Below are 19,558 nucleotides of genomic sequence, written 5' to 3'. Positions count from 1 at the left end.
GCTTTTTATACATAACTTGGTAACATAGATAAATCGTATGCAACATTAATGTAATTTTATAAAGAACATTTGCTCCCACATAATACGTTATGTTATGTTCAATTTTATTAACTACTTTTAGTAATAAACATAATATATACACGGAACTGGAAATAATGTAACACTGTATTCTAATAAACTTTCACCCTCCAAAAATGGAAGCCAGTAAAGTAAGTATAACTGGCTACTACTGTTATACAGTAAGCGAGCAGAGATTGAACTACACAAAATGTATCTCATATCAAAGCCAACCGACACGATACCCGGTAAATATCTATACAATAAGAACACAATCACAGGAGTGAATCGCGGCTGTAATAACATTTTCCCGGCATATTTCGTTGGCCTGTCATAACAATAGCATTCAATTAAGTGGGAAACCAAGGCTAGGTTTACGTGCTCAGTAATATGTCAATGTATTAAAGGTTTTTTATCGACCAACAAACAAATAGTCTTACAATATTACATTATTTTCACCGCGCTACTACGTATATAAATTCATATATGGGCACGCACTCGACATAAGTGTATAAAATATATGTGGTAATTGTTGTTGTACAGCTATTATAATAAACTAATAAAAAATTTTCCGAAATTATTTATTATCTTTACGGTTATTAGTTACACATTTTAAAACGTAAAATTACACCGGAGTGAAAAAATCTACAAGTATAATAATAACAAAAATATTATTATTGTCCTAATTTTCGGCAATATATTATTAAAACTATAGTAAAAAGATAAAAAAGTGTACTGAAACCAGAATGTAATGAACAAATGGAATATATCAGATTTATAAATTCATATAACAGCAACGAAATTTATTAATCGATATTTAATTATTTTTTTCTTTATTTTTTACTAGAATAATTTTACTGAGAGAAATATCTTACATTATTCGAATATCTTTTTGGCTGCCCTCCGTTACTCACCCTCCCCCAATATATTTATGCGTATTTCCGGTACATTATTGTACTAAAATATGGGTGAAAATATTTTTAAAAATCTTAGATTATTATTTTCCTTTAAAAATAATTGACATGATTAAATACAAATTAATGAAAGCTTAAACTGTCATAATAATATTTAAACAAAATCACAATGAAATTGTAAACCGTACGGTAAGAGTCTCGCAGATCGGGTTGGTCTAGTGGTTAACGCGTCTTCCCAAATCAGCTGATTTGGAAAGTTGAGAGTTACAGCGTTCAAGTCCTAGTAAAGCCAGTTATTTTTACACGGATTTGAATACTAGATCGTGGATACCGGTGTTCTTTGGTGGTTGGGTTTCAATTAACCACACATCTCAGGAATGGTCGAACTGAGACGGTACAAGACTCTACTACACTTCATTTACACTCATACACATCATCCTCATTCATTCTCTGAAGAATTATCTAAACGGTAGTTACCGGAGGCTAAACAGGGAAAAAAAAGATAAAAATGATACTGATATCAAAAAAGGTGAGAGATTACATTTCTATTATCAAAGTGTGTAGTTAATTTAGAATTTTGTTTTAAAAAAATACATGTTAAACTTATAGAGGATAGATATGCAATAATAGATAATACAAAATGTTTAAGCGTTCTACATAATAAGCAAAAAATAGAAAAATTTGTTGCAAAACTCTTACCTGCCCTCTTAAGGTTTACAATTTCATCGTAATTTTTTTTGGATATCACTGCGTTATGTTAAATAATTCTTTTAATTTTTTTTATGAATTACTGATTGTTGGATTTATTATTTATTTCTCCTGAGATTTTTTTTATTTCTCCATAAATTAGTTGAAATACTTCTGTAGAATAAAAATGTTTTGTACGCTACCTAGTACTATTAATACTACCTAGGGGTACGATTCGTACCATATTTTGCAACTTCCTTACTCGTGTTTTTTGTGTTTTATTAGCAATTTAGCAGCTATAATCTCTTGTAAACTAATACTTTTATTTTTTTTTAATGAACTGATGGGAATTAAAAAAATTGTTTCATCTTTAGTACTTTCATTTACATAAGAGCATGTACTGTTAAAACAAGCTGTAGTATATAATATTTTTAAATTTATTATTTCAAGTACATTATCATTCAAGTTTTTGAACGCTACCTAGTACTATCAAGTACTGCTACCTAGCGGCACAATTCGTAAAACCACCTTTTGGAGGAAAAAGTGACATATTCGAGCCCCGCGCTTCATCAAATGGAAGAAAAAAACGATGTTTAACAAAATTCGAGTATTTTTTGAAAGTTTTCTTTATTACAAATCTAATTTAGCTGAAATATAATGATTTAATGATTACTTTTTAATTTTTTCCCCCCAGTTTCATTTCACTTTTAGGTTAGGTCATGTTTAGAACTGTAAACATAGTTCGTTGACTTCGCCGTGCCGTCCAGTTTGCGGACTGTTATCGGCGAAGTTCGAACGAATCTTTTGATTTGAAACATTGAATGCTTAACATATGAATACAAATATTTATTGCGTACTTTAAAAAGCGGCAATATCTTCCAAAGTTGCTAGCAACTCATCACTCTTAAACTAAACTACTATCTTAGACAGGAATAAACTTGAACTTGAGTTATAAATTTCTTTAATGCAGTTTTTTATACGTCCAGCAATAAATGTAATATAAATTACGTTCGACAGACTGAGAGAAGGATACCGTATTAACGAGGAGGATAACGAAGGTAACATTATTTATTATCGATAAACATCGCTGTATAATTGAAAACTATTAAATAACGACTACTTCAAAACTTACGTAAAAATTGTTTTTCTATTGCATCTCTAAATTTTTTTGTTGATACAATTAAATATCTAAACTTATTCTCTCGGAACAATGAATAAATGTATTAAATGTTAGATATGAGTTGAAGGAAAAAGTTAAACATCAATTAACTTTATATTCCATCTATTTTAACTGGCATCCTGTAATAACTGCCGATGAAATGAAATTTAATTTTGTGTAGCCATGTCTGACCAGGACTCGAAACTAGAATCTAAGAATGAAAGGCAAAGACGCTACCATTCCGTCACGGAGTTAGTATATCTCTTAATAATATATTAGATCACGTTAAGACTTATTTTCACTATAAAAGACTAAATACTCCATCATTATATGTACAAATTCATCAAAATAACACACAAACTGCCTTGTTTTAGTGAATCACCGGCAACCGTGGTAAAAACCTGACGAGAACGGCGTTAAAAATGTAATCTATTTTAATGAAAAGAATAATGATAAATACAAGAAATATTACCAAACTAAATATTAAAGATAGTAAATAAATAAATGAAACATGAATAACAATTTAAAAGATGTAAATGGAAATAATATGAGTACATTATTTGAACTCAGAGCATAAATGAAGACGTAAATTATTATTGAATTAACACATAAATTAGACTTGCAGGAAATTCAGGATTTATTTTTAAAATTAACGTTATTTTAAAAACTCGACGACGCGACAGAGTAACCCGCTGATAAGTTTTAGTTTACTGGCGAAAAGGGGGAAGTAGAGTGATTAAGTCAAAAATGGGATATCGGTTTTCTGTAAATTTTTATATTTTAGGGCCGACTAGTTCATCTAGACCAAAAAAAAAAAAAAAACATGATGTATATATGTACGAACGAATATCGCCACTGTTTTTAGCCTTATATCTCAGGATTAACTGAACCAATATTCTTTAAATTTTCCTAAAATATTTCTATATATGGGTCATTGATGATATTTTTTTTTCAAAATTCGTTGAAGGGGATATCGCAAGAAAACCAATTTCGATTTTCTTCAAAGGCATCAATAATTTTAGAGAAAACTTTATTAAAGAAATTTTTTTACCTAAAATGCATAATAAATAATCCAAAAAATATTTTTCAAAAAAATCAATCCCCATCTTTTAAAATTTTAACAGATATTTTTTGTTCTTTGCTCTATCACCCTTCGGTTTAAATACTTTTCAAAAATTTTCTGAAAGTTCATATTTCATATGTATATATGAAATATATACATATTTTACTTATAATAATAATAATATATATACTTATATTATTATTATAAGTCGAGAACTTCCCAATGATGATGTTAAGCATTCATGATTTATATTTCTTTCGCTTGACATTCTTTTGTTCAAAATTCTTTCATTCTTTCGGAAAAGGCCTTCTTCCGTTCTTCAGACCATTTCGGACGATGTTGTTTAAGCTTCTGGTTTAACTTCCCATCTATCTATTTTGTTTCTGTATGTGTTTCTGTCTATGATCCCCTCCACCGTAATTCCGGTGTGTTCTACATTTTTTCGTGTTTCTGCGAGCCAGGGGATTGCAACTTTTAATGATGTACGCGATTATTCTTTCAGTCAGTCGGTTTTTCGGTAGCCTGCAATGGTGTCCGAAGAATTTCATTCGTCTTTTCCTTATGTCAGTTTCGATGTTAGAGTATGTTTCAACAATTTCGATCGGTTGCAATCTGTATCCTTCTTCAGTCTGTCTCGGTCCCAATATTTTCCTTATATTTTTCCTATGCATATATATATATATTTTAGCAATAAAGAAATATGTACAATTTTATTAAAATGTAGAGCCCGGACCTAAAATGTAGAAAAGTTTTTCGAAAATTTTTTTTTCATATTTTAACTTTTATTAAAAGTGGTATTAGATGAGAAAACCCGACTAAAGCAAATTTGCTAAGCTTAACCTACATATGAATATTTTTGGAAGAACTTAGAGGGCTATTAAAAGGTTAAAGTAGCTTTGGCCACTGCAATATATTATACTCCCAAGATTAAAAGAAATTTTTTCCCAAGATTAAAGCAAAAATAAAGTTATGATTTATTTTTTAAATATTTTTCAACAATTCTCTTTTAAATTTATTTATTTTTTGTTAAAGATCACTTCTTTATAAACAAACTTTTCCCACAGATATGGAATCTCCTAAATCAAAATTTTTTTATTTGAGATTTGAGAATTTTGATGATTAAATCTTATTTTAAGCATGACGACCGGAATAACCGGCAACTATGAAGTGTCAGTAGATATTTTTTGTATTTATAAATGAATGTGCATCCAGTCTGTCCGATAAAGAATTTAGTGTAATCCCTGCGATTTAATTTGGATAATTCTCGGTTGCTCGGTATGTTAATGTTAATTTTATTAGTTTACGATTTTGTTTGTAATCTTCATTACGAAAAAAAAATTAATTTTTTCAAATAGTGATTCAATTCGAAATTCTTTCGATTAACGAATTATATAAATCCCTATAAATACAAAAAAAAATATTTTTTAAATAATTTTCTAAAAATTTTAAGTTTTTTGTAAAAATTGAACAACATTTAAAAAGAAAAATTAAAAGTATTCTGTTTCGTAAAATTAAAAGTTAACAAAAAAGTATTATTTTTTTGTTGAGAAAACCTTAAAAGAGTTAATAAAATAAAATGAAAAGATGAAATACATTCATTCCCCTTCCTATAAACCTGTATTTTAAATCAATTTTATTTTTGACCACACAAATGTTACATTAATATTTTTTACAAACTAGAATTGAAAAAAAGTTGTACTTGTTAATGTTAGTATCGTTTTTCATAATATAAAATTTTAATGTTGTCATACAAGAATGCTCTACATTAGAAAGTGAATATTTAAAAAATACTATACGATGTGATAAACGAGCTTTAAAGTTTATTTATTAATATAATTTCAAATAAAACATTATGTGTAACATCGTAATTAAAATCCAACACGTTATAATTAAATTTGAATCTTCAAGTTTTTATATGCATTGCAAATTATGTAAAACGAAGTATTTTTATTACATGTGTGAAATTATAAATTTTTAAATCACATAGGCTTTTTTGTCTACAGCCGTTAAACTCGTCGGATGCAGTTATATACATTTATTTCAATTCTGTTAAAATCTCTTAGCATCAAAATATTTATTACATCCTAAATACTCAATTATATGTTTTATATAATCTAATATTTGATTATTTAACTGATTTTATCCACTACACACTTCCTAAAGAATCTAATTCACTAATCATGCAAAGCTTATTGTGTGACTTATTAGTTTTTTTATTATAAAATCCTGCCAAAAAGCTTCCCTTCCGTACATTATCAAATCGCCTACTTTTCAACGTTCTTCAGTAACATTACTTCATTAAAAACGTTTCCTTTTAATTTGTTTATAATTGTTTTACTACAAAATAGTCTTATAGTTCACAAAAATATTTGTTATTTAGTTCCACATTATTCTCCTTTATATAACAGTTGATTTGCTTTTTTCTTTCAAACTGAATTTATCCACCACCCATAACAGCATTACTTCTGATTTATTTCTAGTTCCAGCTAAAAAAAATTTTTTATTTAGAATTATTACATTACTTTTAATTTTTTTTTTTTTTTTTTTTTTTTTTAGTTCTTTTATAACTTCTTCAATTTACAAATTTAAAAGACCTATCCTTGTTTCACTCATTTCTCTAAAGCATTACATCTTTTTTCATTTTCTATTTTTATTATTGATAATTGATTTTTCTATAATTTATACAAAGTAACCCTTCTTTCTCTGTGTTTAAATCTTATTTTTCTTAAAACCATAACCAGTCTATTGTTTGCAAGACCAAAAAAAATCTGACAACACAGTTGTAGGACTTTCCCGCCCCGCGGCCTTTTTTCTGATGCACGACTTACACACACAACTAATTTAAAATATTTATTATTTTATTTAAATACAATATTTTTTGTTTATTTAATTTTATGATTCTGATTAAAGCCCGCGCGCATACCGTATTTCATTATGTGGCGGTACTAGCGACCACTTTAAATACTTTTTTACATTTTAAATATTATTAATTTATTTAATTCTACCGCTTACCTGTGACGTTACAAAATGCTCATGCCGTAGGCTAAACAGAAAAAGAAAGAAAGACGCTGCAGCAGCTGTAGGTCAGCGCTACACTAACGCTCCTTGTGGTGAAACGGGGTACTAATGACACACTGTACCCACTTAACCACTAGTTTATTTAGAACAATTTTTGGGATGGGGGTGTGATTTTTCAAAAATATTTTTTGTAAATATTATTATTGTTTAATTGTTAACAAATGTGTCTAAGAAAAATGAGACCTTAATTAGGCGAAATCTGAAGATACTGAACCCCCTTGACCTTTTAAGTTGAAAATTGAATGGCATCAATGCCCCATATATAGAAGTAATCTGACCAAGTCTGGTCAAAATCGGTCCAATAGTTCTGGAGATAAAAGATGATTTAGAGGCCAACATATCGAACACACACACGTACATACGAAGATCCGAAATATCTCCATCCGGTTTTTTGGGTTCCTTAGGTGCCAAAATGTAAAGATCCGGTGAAAACCACATATTCCCAAATTGAATCGGTTACCATATTTTACCTTCTATAGCTGTAGCTCTGTTGTAGCAATAGCGGGAAAGTAAACACGTAATTTAGTTTTTTTATAGCAAGTCGTTTAAATTTACATGTGTAGTAAAATTGTTTTTCATAATCCCCTAATTTTTTTACACCGAACAGGTCTTCATCTAGCACATTTCTACCATTCGTCTAATCTTTTATAAATTATTCTAATATGTATTTAATACATAATTTAATTAAATTATTAAGGTGAAACCATAAGATGTTAAACATACACAGCGGCTGTTCTTAAATTGTTCTGGTATCTGTTATTGTTCTGATATTATTTTGGTATATTATCCTGGTTTCTATTAAGAAACCAGGAGGATCTCCTCCTACCTTCTTTGGTATAGTAAAAATAAAACTATTACTAAAATCTGAAAATATTTCTTCAATGGAATAAATTTCACATACTGATGTGAATATTCTATTTCTTCCAGACAACATATCACAAATTCCTACTGCTATAATCTTGATTAAATCTTACAGAACACTTATCAGATTAAAATTTTAGAAAGTTTCTTTTGAAACCATTGTAAATTCTCTTTCTTTCTTCATCCAGTACTTACCAGATAATATTCTCTTTTCAATTAAAATGTTTAAAACATACTTTTCTCCAAAAATATGATTTTATTTGATGCTTTATAATTTTACAAAAAGAATAATAAATAAATATATATTCTATATATTCATTTAAAAGAAAAGAATTTTATAATTTGCTTTGTTAGTTTCTTAAATTTCACAAAAAACGACTGACGGTCTTTAATTTTCATGTGACACATCTTTATTTCCCAAATTATTATCTTTTCTACTTCGGTATAGTTTTCCTCAGATTGTTTTAGAATTTATTTTAATTTTATATTTCGTCGATACAATTTTCTGCCTTATCAGTTCCAATATCATTTATTAACAAGGCTTTCCATCAATTGTTATCTTTGTACCGAAGTCTTCTGCTTTATAATTTACTTTTTACAATTAATCCATTCCACTGGAATGTACTTCTAATCTCGACCTATGTTTTGTTGAAAATTTCATCTTTTCTACTTCGGTATAGTTTTCCTCAGATTGTTTTAGAATTTATTTTAATTTTATATTTCGTCGATACAATTTTCTGCCTTATCAGTTCCAATATCATTTATTAACAAGGCTTTCCATCAATTGTTATCTTTGTACCGAAGTCTTCTGCTTTATAATTTACTTTTTACAATTAATCCATTCCACTGGAATGTACTTCTAATCTAGACCTATGTTTTGTTGAAAATTTCACTTTTCTTACCTTTTTTTTTCATTTTAAATGGCATTTACTTTACACTTTCTTTACTTTCCGTTAAGTATCAACCTACATTTCATCATTACTAGACCACAGCAGAAAGAGGTAGGGTATGTTTTCATTAAAGGCTTATTAAATTTGTGAATCTGTTTCTTGATTTTTAAGTAAATCAAGAAAACTTTGAGTAAATTGAATTGTAAGACAAAATTGTGTCGTTGCAATCAACATTTGTTTGTTGATATGAGAATAGTATTTTTGGTGTTTAAAGACTCAATCAAGTAATGATCTGAGTGCATAATCTAACTGAAATTAGATGTAGGAAGAGTTTTGTGCGAAACCTTCGATGTTAGAGGAAGGCTCGGAGATCGCGTTTCCGTGAATCGGTTTGTTCGATAGTTGAAGGTTGTAAGTTATGGTAGGAGATTTGTGGTTGGAAGAAGCCATAAGAAGGCAATAGTAGGTCGATGGAAATGTCTACCGAGGCATTTCCATCGGTGGCACCCTAACAGAGACCAAACTGATGACTGTGTTGTGTTATCAAGTTTAGAAGGTCCAAAAGACGACCTCCATTAAAGCCCATCAGGGATAAGAATAGAGAGGGTGGTGGGGTGATCAGAATCGTTACAAGGGGGTGTCTTCCCTTACCGGGTCAGGATGCTCGATAGGTTTTATAGTCCATCATTTTTTTTAAATCTCTGCTTAAGCATTTTATACCGTTAAACATTCCGAAAGGTATATATTTATATTTCCTGATCTCACCTTTATATATAATTTTTTATAATTCTTTAAAAAAGGCCGATTTATAGCCATTACTACTTTACACTCTTGAAAAAAATTTAAAAACGTAGTCCATCCTTTTGTTTGATAGATTCTTCATGCAGAACTATCTTCTTTTGTAGTCTTTTTACTATTACGGCAGTCAAATTCCTCAATACTATAAAATTTTCACATCCTTTTACATACGTAATTAAAATCATTTTTTTTTCTTTTATAATTTCTAACTTTTTCTGATGAAGTTGACATAAAAATTTGCACTAATGTTGATATTGATTTTCAGCCAAGTAGTAAATAGGCGAATGTTTTAATACGAATTGTAAAAATTGATTTAAAAAAAATCACATTAAAATAACTATAAATAAAAAACAAACCCGCGATTTAAAGGAAATGTTAGAGTTAGGGCTACGACAAGAGCAACGAGTGGTAAGCAGGAAATGCGATGCTAACTATACTCATTTTACTACTACATAATTGGAATACGTTTTATTAATTTTATACTGGCAGAAAGCGGTACCGTAACACCGCTAACGGCTAAGCCACACGATATTTTTTTCAATATAAAATTCGTATCGTAAGGGCAGCCTTAAAAAAATTTAAAAAAAAAAATTATTTTTTAGCCAATTTAATAATGAATTTTGTCTGTAAACTCAAAACTTATGGAAAAATGTCATACCTTTATTTTGCAGTGTTACTTACTCTTAATTGGCTAGACACGCCCACTACTTATATAAAATAAAATCGAGTTGTGGATGAAAACCAATCAAAATCAGTTTGTACATTTAACCAATCATATTAGAGAATTTATAAACTATAATAATGTTTATTTATCATATTACGTTTATGAAATAAAAGAGAAAGTAATTACAGAAAAGTAATATAAATTGATGTATTGTACATTTATGCAGCAATAAAAAATAACAGTTCTACATAAAAAATGATAATAAATCACACCGGTACTTTGACAATGACAAGCTTATATTTATTATATATATAAATTATCTTTATAAATAGTTGTTAACAGGACGGTTAATTGCGAGAAAAAAATAACTGCGTAAAATTCACATTATGATACGTAAATTAGATTAATTATAATAAAAATAATATAAAAAATGAATTATCTAGGTTATTAAAATAAAATCTATAATTTTTTAAAAAAATAATAAAGCTAAAAGGTCACACATAATGTGATATACATGATAAATAAATTAGCTATACCTTATTAAATTCAACAATAATAAAAAGAAAGGATAATTAACCTTTTTGATTAATTATTATTTAAAAGAAAAGTTGAAAATAATAATTTACTTGTAACACAATAAGAAATAATTTAATGTAAAAAAAAAAAACAGATTAATTAATGATACCGTTATCCAACACGTAATACATTGAAACTAAATGTTTATGTTGATTTTTAATTATGCTATTATATAATATAATGTTAATAATATAAAAATAATAATAATACTTAATACGGCATGTAAAAAAAAAAAAAAAAATGAAAGTATAAATAAGACTCAGTTTTTATGTTTAATTCTTTTCTGATAAAAAACGTTACAAGGATATTTAGCTGTGACAATCATTTACAATACTAAATATATATGTATACATGTACAGTTATAAATAATTAATCATCGAATAATAAATCTATTGTTATTATTTATTAATTATTTTTCTTTTGATTTAATAATAAAAAATTACAGATATTTCATTTATTGAATGACCTGTTGGCGTTTAAATAACTTATGTTAAATAATTGAAATTCATTAAATAAGTCCTTCAAAGATATTTTCAATTTGTCTATAATGTAGTATTTTATAATATTAAAAATGAAACGTAAATAAAAAAATCATCAAACGCGAAGTTTTTATTTTAAATTAATTAACGCTCAACACAGTAATATTTCAATACAAGACATCTGCTCATAAAAAAAAAATCACGTATTTCTATAAATTATTATTTTTATTTAAAAATTTCCTGAGATAGTTCATACGATGTGAACACTACACGTCCCTAAGTGTATTATTATAAAAGCATAAAATTTTACATACTAATACTTATAATTTAGAAAAAATTAATCTAAAAACGTAATATTTTGTAATCAACATCTTATGTTTAAGGTTTCAGACTTATTGTACATTTTTTGAAATAATCCTTTTTTTAATTGAGATATAAATTTGATTTTGTACTTTTTTGTGATGTTAAGAAAAAATATTTATTCATTTAACTTTTTTGAAAATAAACTTATCAAAATTCACAAAACAACTCGGTTAATTATCGTTAAAAGTAGTTCAACTATTTAAAAGTTATCTTCAAAAAAAAACCAAAAGAAACCCTTATATGTATTACACCATGTAGGCTATATATTAGGAAAAATTAATAAGGTTTACCCGATAAGCCCCTCAGGTTGGGATTTTTTAAAGAATTTAAAATTGTTTAAAGCTTTTTTAAAAACGTTTAAAAAATCTGATAGGCTTTTTTAATGTGATAGGTTCTAATAGGCTAATTTTTCTATCCTACAGATCCTAGCAGACCTGTAGGAAGAACTGTTCCCATTACAATCGCATAAATAACTACGCTTAGTAACTTAAAGGGCGTCTCACGTCGTTAACAGGTGTAATAAACATTTAGCAAAATTCGATAAAAAAACTATCACCGAGGAGGGAAAGATCCATAAATAAAAGGAACTGATAGTGGCAAAGAACTATTAATATAATTTTTTATATCGTTTACGATTTTCGTAAATATACAAAAATTCCTACTACCCATTAAAACAGTACTTAAACAGCATATGTATTTAAACAGTACTTTAACCAAAAAGGAGTACCAGGCAGTAAGCATCTATCCCTTTAATGATCTATCGTAAGACAGTGGGCATCTTTTATATAAAACGGGGTAGTATATTACTGAATAATGTTTTTTACGTAGACCCCTTAAATATATATTACAACAAATTGTTTTTTCTTCAGTAACGATCTAATCTTAGGCGAGACTTATGTAATTTTTAATTAATTTTGCTCAAGGAAAACCTTTTCTCATACCCAGAATAGTGTGGAAGTATCCAACTGATTTATTCAAACTTAAATGTGTTACCTCGAAATGAAGATATTAAAATAATTATAAAGATTTTGTTCTATTCGGTCAATAAAATTATATACTTCAATTATACATAAGTTTATTGAGAGACAGAGTTTACTCCAATAAACGTTTTTAAATATTTAAAAAATAGCCTGTTTAAAAATATTTAATTTTTAAATAAGCCTTCCTATTTAAAAAAGAAAAACAGTAATTTAAACTGACTATACCAACAGAAGGGGGTTTGTTATTGGATAAAATTTCATTTGTGCTCTGTCGAACAAATACTTTTATAAAACAAAAATAAAAATTCATCTTAATTACGTAAATGACACTGAGTGTACAACTTATCGAAAATAAAATGGTGTACATAAGACACCTTTTCCGACTTTAACCAAAATTATTTTGAGGTATATCAAATAAAGAAAGAAATAAAAGACCTTAAAGCAGATTTCTATACAATGTATAGTTATAGTCAGGGAAATTAATTATATATATATATATATATATATATATATATGAAACTTTAAATGATTATTTTAAATATTTCTAAATCGAAACACTGGAGATTTTTTATAAATAGATCGAATTTAGGACCGAAAAACATAACAAAAAGATTAAACTTCATAAATAATAAATGCGATTTAAATGTTGATTTTAATACATTTAAAAAATGTTTCATTTTTACGAATATGGTATGAGATTTTTCAATTAGTAGCGACCATATTCGACAAAACTTTTAACAAAAAAAAACTTTTAAATATTATTTTCTAATCTAAAGCTTTTAAAGCAACTTTCTAGGTAGAATAATACCATTAATAAAAGTTTTTATGGAATATTCGTAATAAAACTAAGTATATTCGTTCTTTTGACGGAATATATTAATATAACTTAAAAAACTGATTATAATGTGATTTGTTTTTGTGTTGGCCAATTTTTTTCAAAATAAACAAAAAGGTTCATATGGATAAATGTTCAAGGCTATTTTCGCTTCATTTTCTCTTCACTAGCTAAATTAATTAATTATAATTTGTATTATTAGCAAGTGAAAACAGGCAAAAAATTCTTTGCATAATTCTTGCGATCCACTTTAACCATTTCAAATATCTCAGTGGTTTATCAACCGATTTGAACAGATAAGGTGTCATTTAGTTTACAATAAAAGGCTTAACATTTTATGTAAAACATAATTCGATAAAACTAATATTTACAGAGCGATTAGTAAATAAAAAATTTAAATGGTCTCCATTTGAAACTTTCAAGATAAAATTTTCAAATTAATTTATTTTGTATAGGATATTGTTAGGTAAGTTTATATCAAATTTCATTCAAATATCAAAATCGTTCTATAAAGTTTTATTGAAAAAACATAAAATGGCGAAGAGAGGGAAAATCAAACGAAATAGGGCATATATCCAAACGATTCTTTTTGTATATTTTGATGTTCTGAATCAGTTCCTTAATTTTGGCTAACACCTCTTCGGGACACTGTATAATAAAAAATTTGAAAACTAAAATATCGAATATCTTACACCAAATCTCAAATTTTTATCAACTATAATAGGATGTACTGAAAATATAAATAAAAATACATGGCTAAAACATTAAAAAATAAAAAATAAACTTACTTTTAGAAGCCCAAGTTGTTCCGTTTGCCAAAGAGGTTAAATACTGTTTCATAGCAGCACGACATTCACCGGATATGCTTCGACCACCTGGAAGTTGATCAGGACGCCAATGATGTGGATTATAGATATTTAAAAGCCATTCAACTCCTAATTCAGAGGGAGTTTTAGATAACCCAGCAGCTGTTACTGATGATGATGATGATGATGACGGATAATCAATAATTAAATCGGCTAAACCAGAATCTTCATTTACATCGATAGTTTTAACGGCTTTAATTGGACGCGTCAATCTTTGAATATTATCGATATTTCTAGCAGCCGATGGTGTGGTTGTTTGTACCATTTCTAACGGTTGATAATAATCGATTACCATTTTTCTATCGGTATTATCATAATCTTCTTTAATAACAATTTCATCGTTATTATTATTTTCAACAGATTCAGAAACATAAATAGTCGGTGTAGTCCCGAATGATATTTCTTCTGTGCTATCGGAATTTAATTTTAAATCCAGTCTTCGACCGGTAGGCGTCCATTTTATTGTACTACTTTGAAAATCATTTTTATTATCATCGTTGTTATTATTTAACAAATCTTTATCAGTCTCATTTAATTGTCTTACGGATTCTGGTATTATAGTTGAATTTATTGTAACTGAAGTTGTAATAGAGTTCCCAAACACTTGTGTAACATTTAATAATATTAAGAAAACTAAAACTGATTTACACCATATTAATAAAGTTAATTTATTGTTATTATTTGTATTAAACATTTCCATTTTTAACTATCTTATCATTTGTCACTATTTAAATGTTCCAACTGAAAATATATTGAATAAATAGAAAATATACAAAAAATGCATACAAAAAGATAGACAAAATAAATTTTGCTACTTCATTAAAAAAAATTAATTTTTAAAGTATATTTCCCTTGATAAATAAAAATAAGAACGTTTATTTTTTACAAAGCTGAATATAATCGAATTAATTTACAATGAAAATTTGTAAGCAATGTACATAGCTGTTAAATTTACCCTGATCAAATTCTTATTCATTGGTTTTTATTTTATAATTTTATATATATTACAATCACTGTATCTACTTTTATTTATTTATATTATTTCATAATATAAAACTTCATTATCATTATGGGAATTAAAAATCCCGGAGTAACAATAATATGACGATGACTTGCTTTCAACCTAAGTAAATCTCCAAATATTTATTTAACAATTAATTTAAATAAAAATAATTTTAAAAATCTCTAAAATTTCAACGGATGATATTGTTATCTTGTGCCTCCGAAAAAATTAAATTATTATTTTAATTAATTAATTAATTAACTCAATTATTATTTTAATTCAAATATTCTAATAGAATTTTGGTCATAGAATTGATAAATTAACTGCTTCACCGATAAAAATAATATTTATTAACTTACAATTTCTCAATTAAAAGTTATTCATTTAAGCTTTTGTGCTACGTAATATATGTGAAAATTGAAAACTATAAATATGAATTTCAGAACACTAAATATACGAAATATTGTAATAGTTTTATAAGCGATTTCATAGGAAAAAATATTAATAAATTTCTTTACTAACTTCAAAAATCGTTATATTTCTGACAATTCTCCCCGACGACTGAGAACAGCTTGGAATAAACAGTTATTAAATTAGAAATTTATTAACCTTTTGCTACAAAAATATAAATTTCGAATAAAAATAATAGTTTAAAGGTCTGCTTTCACAAGTTATATTTCTTTTTCATTAATTACCATCAAACTATTTGTTTTATTTTAATACAAAAAGAAAAAACACAAGAAAAGTGAACGGAAAAATTTAAACTGGTACTGAAGAAAAATTAATAGTTTTGCACGAAATGAACTATAAATGAATAAGCTTAAGGTTTATGCTTGGGAATATGATATGAAATATTTGCATAAATTCCAAACCTGATCGGGATTCGAACCGAAAATCTTACGGATGAAAGATGAAGACAATTCCGGTGATCGGCGAACTAAAATAAAATATAAAATAAAATTTTTATTAATAATTGACAGAAGGTTAAGTTGTCGAAAATAATCATTTTGTAATATTAATATCGTAATTAATTTTTAAGAAAACCGGATATCATTGACAGATGATACGGTCATCTGTCAATTGGAAGAAGTTACTTCCAATACATCCCGATTTTTTTTATTACTGCATTTTTAATAATAAATTTCTTTTCGTATTTAAAAATATTTTTAACAACGTATATACCATAAAAATTAATGTGTACAAAAAATAATGTACAGTGAATTCTTACCAGATGGGTGACTCGGTGAATTAGGGGTAACGGTCGGATCTCTACTAACATCTATATTGGCCGCCATTTTAAAAAGGAACTTTTATTAAAAAAATCGTTATAAAAAATAGTTTTTTAACAAATCGTTAAAAAAATGTAATAGTTTTTTTATAAAAACGTCATTTTAACGAGTTAAAACAAAACATCGCTCGGTAAACACAAATAAACTTTAGTCATTCTATTTCATAAAGATAAATAAACTACCTTATAATAAACTTAAAAAAAGGGAGGTCTACATAAAATATCCTGGTCGAAGCCAGGATATATGTCCGCGAAAATTTTAAGAACCTATCGATAGATCTTAATCACATTTATAGAAAATTAAATTATTTAGATAATTAATAAAAATAAACATATATTTTTTAATGACATACATATTGTAAATCTTTGTTATAGAAGTATTAATATATTATTAATAAGAAATAATAATTTTGTTTTATTTTTAAACACTGTATATCCGGCTATAAATAGACTAAAATAAATAATTGAAAGAAAAAGTAAACTTTCCTTTGATGTTTTGATTTTATACTACGAAACAATGTAAAAAAAAAAAACAAATCGCTAACACAAAACAATCAATTGTTTAACATCAAATAAGTAATGAAATATCGAAGATTGCTTAGTTTTTATTTACTTTTTTCAATTATAACGAGTGAAGCATTTAACTAAAATAAAAGTATTAAAAAGAAAAGTGGAATCGAAACAATACGGAAGTGCTTTCAATAAAACAAATTATTCAAGCCGAAAAGGTCTGAGGAATATCATTATAAATTTTGATGATAAAAACGGAAATATTGCTCCCTTTATTTAAAATTAGTTCTCTAAAAGAAAAAAGTAATAATAAATGATAAATATCTATCAGCGTAATTTATGTAAGATCCTGTTATAAAGAATATTACAATATTTTTAAAATTGGTATAATAAAACTACTAAACAAACAGTGACTATAGAGAAAAACATATTATAAGATTATGTAAAAGAAATCACTTTTACTTTCTATAATGAAATATCGACATTCAGATACGATATAAGTTTACTTTAAATGTCAAAAACGTCCCTGAATATCAGGATCTGTAAAATAATAAATAATTACTGATAGCTTTATTAGAAATTTAATCAAACAGTAACCCTGATCTGTAATTTTCTATTTCATCACACAGAGTAATGATATGTTAATAATTGATTATCAATTAAAATAAATTTAGTTAATAATCTAAACATTTTAATTTCTATTTCGAAAAGATAATTATGTTTTAATGAATAAGTTGCGTCATTTATAATTGAATGAACAATATAATAAAAATACGAATAGTAGATTACGGTACGTAATGGAAAACTATAGATTATAAGTTACGTTAGAAATCGTAAATACAGAGCACGAAATCTATGCTAATAGAATGAGTAACTGTCAATTAATCTGTATTAGAAAATAAAATAATTTTTTTAAAATGTTTATTAATAACAAATAACGCAAATTCTCATTGTATTTCCTCAAATCCATAAAATTACTGTTATTACTTTAACCTAATTTTAAAATGACGGTTTTCACAATATTAATTTATAATAGTAAACGAATCTAAAGCCAATTGCATATAAACCGGAAATCTACTTGAAAATTTAATTATTTAATCAGAAAACAAATATTTATTCCTAATTATTATTACTAAAAAATAAAATTTTGAAAAAAATTATCTTGAAATTTGTATAATTAAATAACATTATTATATATAATAATATCAAAAATAGATTTCTGATGTAATAAATAATTTTAAAAAAAATCAATAAAATGTTAATAATACTTGTGCAATTATATTTTTATTTATTTCAATATAAACTAATCGTAATGTATTTCCTATAAATTATTCTTACAAAAGTTAAATATAGTTTAGCCTATAAAAAATCTTAACAATAATAATTTTGTAACAAATCATAAACTTACATAAATTTATTTGAATTATATAAGGAAATTTTAACTTATCAATTTTAATAAAAAATTATTCCGTTTTATATATTATTTTCATCTTCTAAATTTTTTTCTCGAGCTAAAAAAAAGGGCAATACTAGAAACATCTAATACTGCCCTCTTTTTACCCTTGTAACACCCTAGTATTGTAAGACTCTTTGTAATACCCTTTTTTTAGTGTTGTAATTACCCTTGTACCCTTTTTTTACCTTAGTATAAAAAGGATTTTTTTTAATCTTTCATCCTTGATTAATTCATAGGAATGAATAAATAGAAAAAATGATTTTATGCTGATGGATAAAAAAAGATACAAAATTTATATTATTTAACATGAATTTCAGGTTACACAAAATTAAAATTCTAGGGACAAATATAATTTTACCCCGAAAATCAAATAAATAACAAAATCCAAAAACTAGAGAAATAAAGATTTGAGGAATTAAAAGAACAATATAAGTTCAGGAAAAAGGGAACGAAAAATAATAGAAAAAGAAACAGAATATATTATACTGAAAAGAGAGGAAGAGTTATTTATGAATTTAACTGCTGCCGTTACCTGAATGAAAAGTTAACAGCAGCAGATAAATTCACGTACCAAAAATCAAACGTAGAGCAGGATGGAAGACTACAGACAGAAATAAAGCATAAAATTAAATTTACGTGGATAAACTTGTTAGAAAGATAAATATACTTTCAGGTAAAATTGCAAAAGACAAGATGAAAGAAAGATTGTTTAAATTTTTGAGGCAGATGTAAGCACCGGATACATAGACGATTTCAAAGGGAGGAAAATGAACATTTTTGAGATGGTAATGGTGAGAAAAATGAGTAGAGCGAAGAGAAGAGGTAAAATAATAAAATTAATATATTAGAGGAGCGGCCAAGAAGGATCAAAAAGTTGTGTAATTCAGGCGTAGATGGTTCAAGTTTATGAAGCGAAAAAATAAAAAGTATTTTGAAAACAAAATTCAACGTTGTGGTGAAACAAAATATAGAAATATTCGAGTTAAGATGGAAAGATAAGGTAGCGGAGAGAGAAGTTCGAGGAGTGAGGA

At 26.5% G+C, this 19,558-nt stretch overlaps 1 protein-coding gene across 1 annotated transcript in view; it reads right to left on the bottom strand.

Annotated features, from left to right (window-relative positions):
• Nucleotides 1–19,558, bottom strand: part of LOC142327790 (nose resistant to fluoxetine protein 6-like) — a 275,777-nt gene that overhangs the window by 236,880 nt on the left and 19,339 nt on the right. The window lies entirely within an intron of this gene.

This window comes from Lycorma delicatula, chromosome 7 (assembly GCF_047948215.1).
Source record: "Lycorma delicatula isolate Av1 chromosome 7, ASM4794821v1, whole genome shotgun sequence".
Lineage (NCBI taxonomy): Eukaryota > Metazoa > Arthropoda > Insecta > Hemiptera > Fulgoridae > Lycorma > Lycorma delicatula.
This window is presented reverse-complemented; position numbering and strand designations above follow the sequence as displayed.